The sequence below is a fragment of the Eriocheir sinensis genome, chromosome 67 (genome assembly GCF_024679095.1).
Source record: "Eriocheir sinensis breed Jianghai 21 chromosome 67, ASM2467909v1, whole genome shotgun sequence".
Taxonomy (NCBI): domain Eukaryota; kingdom Metazoa; phylum Arthropoda; class Malacostraca; order Decapoda; family Varunidae; genus Eriocheir; species Eriocheir sinensis.
This window is the reverse complement of record NC_066575.1, coordinates 9,799,966-9,810,571: the sequence shown is the minus strand read 5'-3', so window position 1 is coordinate 9,810,571 and position 10,606 is coordinate 9,799,966. Positions and strand designations below refer to the sequence as shown.

Below are 10,606 nucleotides of genomic sequence, written 5' to 3'. Positions count from 1 at the left end.
CCCAAGGTAAAACGTATACGAAAATGCATAATAATAATAATTCTTTCACGTGCTAAATTAATACGAATATTGGTTTGGAGTGGTTATTCTTATGTTTTGCCCGATTGATTACCATTTAAATATAATATTGAATTGTTACTGCTTCACTCATTGATAATCTAACCTAACTGGTATTTTTTGTGATATCAGTGACCCAAATAACACAAAGTCACTGAAACAAACGATTCATCTTTACATTATGCATAAATGGGGGTTACCAATGATGATGAAAATTAACTGGGTAGGTAATGATAAATAATAAGTCAACATGTATCGGCAATAAACCCGTCAGTCACTGTAAGGTAAAAGTAAAGTTGGGGGCATATGCTATAGCAGCGCGTGGCCTCGGTGCTCATCTCCGTCGCATTGGCCCTTGAGCCTGTGGTGGGAGGGAGCCCATTACCCCTGGACACAGCGCCAATTTGACACCCGGGTGGGTGCTATTCTATATAAAACACAGCCGTCGCGTTTCACTCCCCTCCCTCGCCCGGCCACAAAACCCTTGCCCCGCCATACATATATGGCTCTCCACACATCTATTCATCCAACTGTTTTCGTTTAAAGCCACTACAGGCCTCTTGCTGGGCCCGAAATGAAAATTTCAACGCCCCGCCCACTGCACCACTTTTAACTTATTATTCATGGTTTTCGGCACATATCTATGGGTAAATATGTAACTGGCATAGAGTACCTACAATTCCGGATCACCAGGCACCACCTGGATGCAGTGGTTGTAGCAAAAAATACCCAAATATGCGAAATAAGGCATGCAAATGGCGGCGGCGGCGATAGTCTTGGTCCTGGCCTGGGTCTTGGGTCGAAAGTGATCTGGCTAACCCTGCTCGGCAGTGGGGTCCCTCCGGGTCACCCAGATCCTCTAAAATGGGTGCAGGCTGCGGCGTCAGCTGATCGGTTCCGCTAAATGGAACACGCCAGATCACGACCCAGAAACGGATTATGCTAAATGGAAGATGCTATATTAATAAGCTCATTGCATGGTATTGTGACCCCGTGCCAGCGTTACCAGACTATCGTACTCAGAACATCGTATTTTCCTGTTTCTGACCCATAACAATTGCAGAAAAACATCGATAACTACCCATCTGAACTCTAATTGTAAATGTGTATCGTTATCAGCGTAGGCTTGACAGTTTTAGGCCTCAAGCAGACGAAAAGTATGCCTAGTACGACAATCTGGTAACGCTGGAGGTGATAGAAGGAGGGTAGGATGACGTCACTCGCCTTCCTCCTCCTCCTCGGCGTTCATTACGAGCCCGTCAATTTTTGGTGATGACGTGGGATTTAGCCGCTTAACAGGGACGCCACGTCTATCAAACAGGTGAGCAGTGCCTTGTGATTGTTTGGATAGCGGCGAAAAGTGTCTGAGAAACGTGATCGAGTGGATTTAATACTGGTCGAGCGCGGGGGAATATAAATGGCGTGAGTTGGAGGAAGAAAAAGATTTGTATGTGTATCTTTCTCGTAAACTACAAGGTATGCCGAGACGGGGCTTGAGGTCATGGCAGATAAGGTCACTCTACTTCTTGAGGTCAAGCGGTGATGTGGGGAAAAGGCGGAAAACGTGTGATATATGCAAGATAAGAGGCGGCCACCAGCTTACCATGTCAACTTTTATTATCGATACCCTTACAGTAAGCCCTTTGACCTCTCCAGAGTGAAGAATTAAGGGGGATTGACCTTATAGATGAGGTCAGATGAGGCGTGAATGTCGCAAACAATGAATTGGGTTTAGGGGTGAGCTCTCAAAGGCGACCGTGTGACCTTATTTCTGACCTTGTTACCGACACCTAAGACCTATGATATGAAGAATAAGATGCATTGACCTATTATACGAGGTCAAATGGGGCGTGGCTGTCTTTAGTACGTAATAATGGGCATTTAGCGGTCAGGTCCAGCAGGTCAGAACTGGCCCGTCGCTGCTACACAGTAATAAAGCCACAAATTTGGCCCCTCGCTGCCACTACTACCAGGTTGAAAAAAAAAGACAATGGGAGGTAATTTTAAACAGAAATTTCCAACATGTAACCTATTTTTTTGCTATTCCAGAAGTACACCCGACGGCCAGCCAGACCCCGTCTTTCCTTCGGACGCCAAGCTGTGATTTGTTTGGCAGGGGCCGTGGTGGTGATGGTGGTGGTGGTGAGTAAACTTTTCTGGGTTCCATTTCGTCAGTGAATATATATAAAAAATAAAAAAAATAAAAAATTTGTATGGTTGTCAGATTAGGTTCGAATTAAGTTAGGCTAGCTTTCATTGTTTCCAGGTCAGGATATAATTATTATTTATAAGTGTGGAGTATTCATCCTGGGGAGCTTCGTGGTGCAGTGGTTAGCACACTCGACTCACCACCGAGAGAGCCCAGGTTCGATTCCCGGGTGGAGTGGAAAAATTTGGGCGGCTTTTCCGATACCCTACGTAGCCCCTGTCCACCCAGCAGCAAATGGGTACTACCAGGTATTAATCAGGGGTTGTGTCTTGTTCCCTTCTCCTACAATTCCTTCCCCTTCTGTCTCTCCGGCACAGATGTTGCGCCCACACAACAAAACTTTACAACTTTCCCTCTTCATCCCACAGGGCAAGCCGTTGGTGCCAGTCCCAGCAAGAATGCGGAGTGCCGGAAGACCAAGCTGGCACTCGGCCGATCACGAGCCAGCCAGGGAAGTGGATGGAGGCTGACCACCCCACCGCAACCAATCCCAGCGCTTGCCATGACCAGGTTAGCATTCAGACCCATCCACGTTGTAAGGGGCGAGGGTGCAGGTGCCTCACACTGTTGACAGATTATCGTACCCAGAGCATAGTATTTACCAGTTTATGAACTATTTTCATGATAAGTATAAATGAATCTCGTTATTGGGGACCAGGAGACAGATTTTGTGTTGGTAGTCAGTAAATATAAGAGGCAGAGTACAACAGTCTGGCAACGTTGACACTGCCTCAAAGTATAGGCCTGGCTGTACGTATAGAGTTATGAGGGGAGAGAGAGAGAGAGGGTAGAGGAAGAAAAGTATGTAAAAAAAAACAGATATGAGAGAGATTATCTATTCATTATCTTTTATTCTACAGCCCTTGATAGAGAGAGAGATTTTATACTATTTTATCCCATGCCGTCTGTCCCGGTACAAGACTTTGACAGTGGACACACATTTGCAGGTTGGCGTAGCAGTGCCGGGAGGTGCCATAACACTCGCCTTCAACAACAGTCTCTTCACCGATGAGTAATTCTTCACCAACAAGCTTTTCGGCAGCTTGGAGAAGTAGGTAAGCTTTCTCTACTCACTTCCCTTCGTCAGTGGGTTACCAGAAGACCCCAAAGGGTGAACCCGTTATATTGAACTGTAAAATGCTCAGTGCATCAGCTCACTTAGTAGCCCAATGTGTTATAAAATGTTCACTACCTCCCCCTCTATGAAAAACAACCAATGCCAGAAATTTTCTTTTCATCCTTGGAGGGGTAGTCTGTCCTTCCCAGTACAAATTAGAGTTGAATTGGTATGTTATGATACTAATTGCAAGGGGAAAGAGACCCTTCGTACACTTTACGCAAGGGTCGCCATTCCTATGGAATGGAGGCATACATTCCTCGTTCTTTCTCTACTCCTCACGCTAAAAAGCCTTGGTTTAATCACGCTTGTTCTCGTGCTGTCAGTGATAGAGAGGTAGCTCACAAAAGGTACCAGAGCCTTCAAACTAATGCTAATTATGAACTTTACATTTCTGCCCAAAATCATGCCAAATCTATTCTCCGACTAACCAAAAATTCTTTCATTAATAGAAAATGTCAAAACCTTGCTTTCTCTAACTCTTCCCATGACTTCTGGCATCTAGCCAAAAACATCTCCTCCAACTTCACTTCTTCATCTTTCCCTCCACTCCTCAGTCCTGACGGCAACACTGCCGTCTCATCTATCTCTAAGGCTGAACTCTTCTCTCAAACTTTTTCTAAAAACTCCACTCTGGACGATTCTGGGCATATTCCTCCTACTCATCCCCCCTCTGACTCCTTTCTGCCTGTTATAAAGATTCTTCAAAATGATGTTTTCTATGCCCTCTGGCCTCAATCCTCAGAAGGCTTATGGACCTGATGGAGTGCCTCCTATTGTCCTTAAAAACTGTGCCTCCGTGCTGTCACCCTGCCTGGTCAAACTCTTTCGCCTCTGCCTGTCAACATCTACCTTTCCTTTTTGCTGGAAGTATGCCTTCATACAGCCTGTGCCTAAGAAGGGTGACCGCTCCAATCCCTCAAACTACCGTCCTATAGCTTTACTTTCTTGTCTATCTAAAGCTTTTGAATCAATCCTTAACCGGAAGATTCAAAAGCACCTTTCCACTTCTGACCTTCTATCTGATCGCCAGTATGGGTTCTGCAAGGGGCGTTCTACTGGTGATCTCCTAGCCTTCTTAACTGACTCTTGGTCATCCTCTCTTAGCCGTTTCGGTGAAACTTTTTGCTATTGCGCTGGACATATCAAAAGCTTTTGATAGGGTCTGGCACAAATCTTTGCTTTCTAAACTACCTTCCTACGGTTTCTATCCTTCTCTCTGTACCTTTATCTCCAGTTTCCTTTCTGACCGTTCTATTTCTGCCATGGTAGACGGGTAGACGGTCACTGTTCTTCCCCTAAATCTATTAACAGTGGTGTCCCACAGGGTTCTGTCCTATCTCCCACTTTTTTTCTGTTGTTCATTGATGATCTTTCCAAAACGAACTGTCCTATCCATTCCTAGGCCGATGATTCCACTCTGCATTACTCAACTTCTTTTAATAGAAGACCCACCCTTCAGGAACTTAACGACTCAAGGCTGGAGGCTGCAGGCAACAGCCTCAGACCTTACTATTATTTCCGATTGGGGCAAGAAGAACCTGGTGTCCTTCAACGCCTCAAAAACACAGTTTCTCCACCTATCCACTCGACACAATCTTCCAAACAACTATCCCCTATTCTTTGACAACACCCAGCTATCACCTTCCTCAACACTAAACATCCTCGGTCTATCCTTAACTCAAAATCTCAACTGGAAACTTCATATCTCATCTCTTACTAAATCAGCTTCCTCGAGGCTGGGCGTTCTGTACCGTCTCCGCCAGTTCTTCTCCCCTGCACAGTTGCTGTCCATATACAGGGGCCTTGTCCGCCCTCGTATGGAGTATGCATCTCCTGTGTGGGGGGGCTCCACTCACACAGCTCTTCTGGACAGAGTGGAGGCTAACGGCCATATTCTCAGTGAAGCTCTTCCCTCTTCGTCGAAGCGTCTCTTAGAGAGTGTGTTTCCGTTGAAGGGTATGCCCAGTTCCTAACCTTCGAAACAATCTTTCCGTGTAGTGTTGGTACTACTGCAAATCAAACAAACGTTGAAAACCGAAACCTTAATGCAATTTAGGTACATTTATATAATGGATTATATAGTGTGACTAATATTTATGTAAACAGTGCTTGATACAGTGACATACATTATATATAGCAGAAATTTTACATGGATGCATTTAATTGGTTGGTACCCGTGGCTATGTTTGCTTCACTTTCATATCATCCCGTTACCTGTGGGCGGAGCCTAGGAGACCTCGTTAGAATAAACTGCTTTTATTTTCTTTATTTTCCTCCTGTTCCATGAGACATCTCTTTTTCCCTTCGTTATTTCTCACTTGTAAAAATATTTTAACTAGCTTTAGAGCTCCTATCAGTGGGTGGAAAATGGTAGCATCTATATTGCTGAGCTTTGCTTAGCTCCACCCACAGGTGACGTCACGAGTTTGGAGATTGGCTGTGTTAAGCCCAGCACGGAGTACCAAATACCACCACATATTCATACAGACTTGTGAAACAAGCGCCCGGAGAAAGCCTGTTAGTCTGTCACTTTAAAATTCATCCCAGCAATCTTAATGCATGCTTATGGTTCGAAGTGCCCGCCCTACAAACGCTCAAAAAAGATAACTGTTGTGAATAGTTGAGACTAAAGGGCGGGGCGTGCTGGTTGAGAGGTGTGTTTCAGTGTTGGCTTAAATTATCATAGGAACCGTGAAGTCTTGAATAAACAGAAAAATATTGTTTCTCGCATTGTATTATTTTTTATATAAGGCCTAGAAAACTTAAATTGTTCTTATACCCAATTAATAATACAGCAACATGGAAAAATGTTGTAATAAAGCATTAAATGTGCGAAGATATTAGCGAAGAGCGGGCCTTCACCTCCTCTTCGTCAAGAGAGGAAATTAGTTCATTTTTTCCATAAACTTCGCATGGCTGCATCAAAGCCACTCCTCTTCACTGAGAATACCGTTTGGTCCACGAAGCCTTGTTTCCTCGCGTGAAGGGGGAAGAGATTCACTGAGAATACGGCCGTAAGGCTCTTCGTCTCATCAGCTCTCCTCCTCATACTGATAGTCTTCTGCCTCTTAAATTCCGCCGCAATGTTGCCTCTCTTTCTATCTTCTATCGATATTCCCATGCTGACTGCTCTTCTGAACTTGCTAACTGCATGCCTCCCCCCCTCCCGCGGCCCCGCTGCACTCGACTTTCTACTCATGCTCATCCCTTTACTGTCCAAACCCCTTATGCAAGAGTTAACCAGCATCTTCACTCTTTCATCCCTCACGCTGGTAAACTCTGGAACAATCTTCCTTCATCTGTATTTCCTCCTGCCTACGACTTGAACTCTTTCAAGAGGAGGGTATCAGGACACCTCTCCTCCCGTATTTGATCTTCCTTTCGGCCACCTCTTTTGTTTCTTTTTTAGGAGCAGCGAGTAGCGGGCTTTTTTTTTTTTTTTTTTTTTATTGTTTTCTTTTTTTGTGTGCCCTTGAGCTGCCTCCTTTGTAAAAAAAATATAAAAAATAAATAATGTCACCTCACTTCTCTGTCGTACGCCTCAAATGTTAGTCTGTGATATGTTATCTTTTATTTTATCTGCTTTCTCTTTGTCTGAGGTATATATGTCATAGTAACAATCTCATGTCTCTTATTTTCTTCTGGGTTGTATCTCTAAGGTCTCGTCTTCCTTCATCTTTGAGTTCTCACATTTTAGACTGCTTGTTTTCACGTCTTTTATTTCATATGTTATTATTGTCTCTTCATTTCCATTGCTTTTTCAATGACTTTTGAGCTCTATATGTATGCAATCTCTTCATTCTCTCCTCTTGTAAGTTCCCTTCGTATCTTATATCTCATGTTTATTGCCTTGTTTACAATCTGTATATAATTCTTTTTATATTATAAGTTGTTTTTTTCTGTATAAAAATTAGTTTCTCCCTTTAATATATATAGAATTAGCTTTTAAAATGATCCAAATAACTAGATATATCAGCTTACGGCTCAAAAATATCTTGAAAATGACAAAAAAAAGCCATAATTTGCATTAAAAGTAGCCTGAAAAATGTACCTACGTCAATTATACCTAAAAAAGTGTCCGGAGCTTAGCTAAATGGTTTTGGGGCAAGATAAAGTGATAGGTGTGGCCCTTAACTTTATTTATATAAAGACTTCATAGTACAGATACAGTTCACATCTTCTGTGACTGGCTTACAGAACAGTCCCTAGCAGAGTCCACAGAGAAAAGTACGAGTCATCAGAGTTGACTAACACAACTTCTTTCCCTCGGCAGAATTGAATGGCTGAACGGACATCTCTGGCGTCTTGGTCTGCCTGCGCTGTCTCTGCACACTCTGGAAGAAGAAAGAACACCAAGATGTCAAGTTCCTGCAAAATCAGTCTCTTAGTGAAGGAAATGTGCTCTATTTATTTAATAAATAATTGACAAAAAAATCATTTTGTATGTTATTTGAGAAAAACTATATATGACTCATTTTTTGCATATATATATATATATATATATATATATATATATATATATATTATATATATATATATATATGTATATATATATATATATATATATATATATATATTTATATATATATATATATATATATATATATATATATATATATATAAATATATATATATATATATATATATATTATTATATATGTGTATATATAACAAAACGCATCAAAATCTGAGAAACCGAAGCCAACATCACGAAAACTGCCCAGCGTCCAGCCGAGATGGGACCTTGTGTATGTTATGAGCAAGGGTCGGGAGTCTTGCAATGTGTTCTTGGAGGAAAACTGAGCCAACCCATAATTTACTGAAGAACAGGTCACTTAAACCCTCTCGGCAGGACGCCTCGTATATAAACATTACGCACTGGCTAGGTTCGGACTGCTCGTAGGTAGAGAGAGAGAGGAAAATACACAATAAGAGAGGAGAAAAAGAAATCTACGAAGGGAGAGAATCAGGTTACGTACGGAGGACCCTTGACGAGAGGAACAAAATCTCGGCCAAATCAATGACAAAAGTATGGACAGAAACACAAGTAGCAGGAGAATGGATAAAGAGGGGAAGATGCGGATATTATGGGACTAGCAGGAGACTGGATGAAGATGGAGGATGTGGACGGAAGGGGGGAAAGACTGACCTACAAGTGGACGTGGAGGAGCCAGGAGTGGAAAGTGGAGTTACGTGATGGGAAATATTCGGAGGAAAGTGCAAGCCGAGAGAGAGAGAGAGAGAGAGAGAGAGAGAGAGATGATTTATTGAGAGAGAGAGAGAGAGAGAGATGATTTATTGAGAGAGAGATGAGTTATTGTGAGAGAGAGAGAGAGAGAGAGAGAGAGAGAGAGAGAGAGAGAGAGAGAGAGAGATGATTTATTGAGAGAGAGAGATGATTTATTGAGGAAAGAGAGGTTTTATTAAGGAGAGAGAGAGAGAGAGGGGATTTATTGAAGAGAGGATTTATTGAGGAGAGAGAGAGAGAGATGAGTTATTGAGGAGAGAGAGAGAGAGGATTTATTAAGGAGAGAGAGAGAGGATTTATTGAGAGAGAGGGAGGAGGAAATGAACGAAATACACAGACCTTGATCAAAGTGGAGATAGGAGAGGAAGGAAGAGGGAGATGGGAGGAGGAGGAGGAAGAGAGGAAAGAAAAAGGAGAAAAATGGACTTCAACTTGGAGGAGGAGGAGGAAATAAATGAAACCACCCAAATTACGCCCAAGAAATACACAGACCTTGATCAAAGTAGAGATAACAGGGAAAGCAAGAGGAGGAGGAGGAGGAAGAGGAAAGATGAAGCAATTTTTGGGTATAGGAGAAAAGGAGGAAGAGGTGGAGGAAAATGGACTTGAACTAAGAGGAAATGAACGAAACCAGGAAAATGACGCTTGAGAAATACACCTTATTCCCTGAAGCTAAGAAATACATCTTTGACAAGGCTTTCCTAGGGCATTTTCAAGGGTATTTTTATGGCCCTGGTGGTAGTCTGACCCTTCCCTTATACCCTGAAGCTAAGAAATACATCTTTGACAAGGCTTTCCTAGGGCATTTTCAAGGGTATTTTTATGGCCCTGGTGGTAGTCTGACCCTTCCCTTATTCCCTGAAGCTTAGAAATACATCTTTGACAAGGCTTTCCTAGGGCATTTTCAAGGGTATTTTTATGGCCCTGGTGGTAGTCTGACCCTTCCCTTATACCCTGAAGCTAAGAAATACATCTTTGACAAGGCTTTCCTAGGGCATTTTCAAGGGTATTTTTATGGCCCTGGTGGTAGTCTGACCCTTCCCTTATACCCTGAAGCTAAGAAACACATTTTTGACAAGGCTTTCCTAGGAGTTTAGGGGCATTTTTATGGCCCTGGTGGTAGTCTGACCCTTCCCTTATACCCTTATACGGCCTTGGAGAGAGAGAGAGATTTATTGAAGAGAGGGGATTTATTGAGGAGAGAGGGGATTTACTGAGGAGAGAGGGGATTTATTGATTAGAGGATTTATTGAGGAGAGAGAGAGAGAGAGAGAGAGAGAGAGAGAGAGAGAGAGAGAGAGAGAGAGAGAGAGAGAGAGAGAGAGAGAGAGAGAGAGAGAGAGAGAGAGAGAGAGAGAGAGAGAGAGAGAGAGAGAGAGAGAGAGGTGGTGGTGGTGGTGGAAAGAGTCTGCAAGGGGTTTATAGAGGGATCAGGTTGTTTCTTGGAGGCTAAGAAATCCATGCAACAAGGTTTGGGGAAGATGCAGACAGGACATTAGTGGTTTGTACATGTGAAAAGAGTTACGACAAATGACAGTAGTTACACATGGCTCTTAAATCTATATATATGAGTAGACAAGGGATTATATATGAGCATAGAGTGAATTAGGGAACGGGAACATAAGTTAAACAAAGACTGGAAAATAATACATGAAACATAATATTGAGTGGTCAGTACTTATGGAAGGGGAAGGGAAGATCTATGTACAGTTTCTAGGGGTGAAAATCCAGATAAAAAAAACATTGGAGCAAAATCACAGAGGACATAAATATAACAAAGACTGGATATTAATGAAAAAAAGGAGTTTGTAAGTGAGAATGGATACAAAATTAACAGTGGGTGAGAGTCAGAAACCCACACGGCTGATCTGGATACTTACAAGGCGAAGATAGACAAGCCTCCTCCAGTTGGGTGTCGACTGGGAGACTCCCCGGGCCTGGCAACAGTATGACCCAGCATGCTCCATCTGTG

The 10,606-nt window shown here is 42.7% G+C and overlaps 2 long non-coding RNA genes across 2 annotated transcripts; one reads left to right on the top strand and one right to left on the bottom strand.

Annotated features, from left to right (window-relative positions):
- Nucleotides 1-1,242: 1,242 nt before the first annotated feature.
- Nucleotides 1,243-7,823, top strand: LOC126988074 (uncharacterized). Its single transcript, XR_007741435.1, has 5 exons — nucleotides 1,243-1,378; nucleotides 2,107-2,199; nucleotides 2,635-2,776; nucleotides 3,214-3,321; nucleotides 7,660-7,823. It is a non-coding gene; the product is annotated as an uncharacterized LOC126988074 (long non-coding RNA).
- On the bottom strand, nucleotides 7,509-10,600 carry LOC126988076 (uncharacterized). The gene is made up of 2 exons (XR_007741442.1): nucleotides 10,515-10,600; nucleotides 7,509-7,720 (listed from the first exon to the last, which is right to left on the bottom strand). It is a non-coding gene; the product is annotated as an uncharacterized LOC126988076 (long non-coding RNA).
- Between the last annotated feature and the right edge of the window lie 6 nt (nucleotides 10,601-10,606).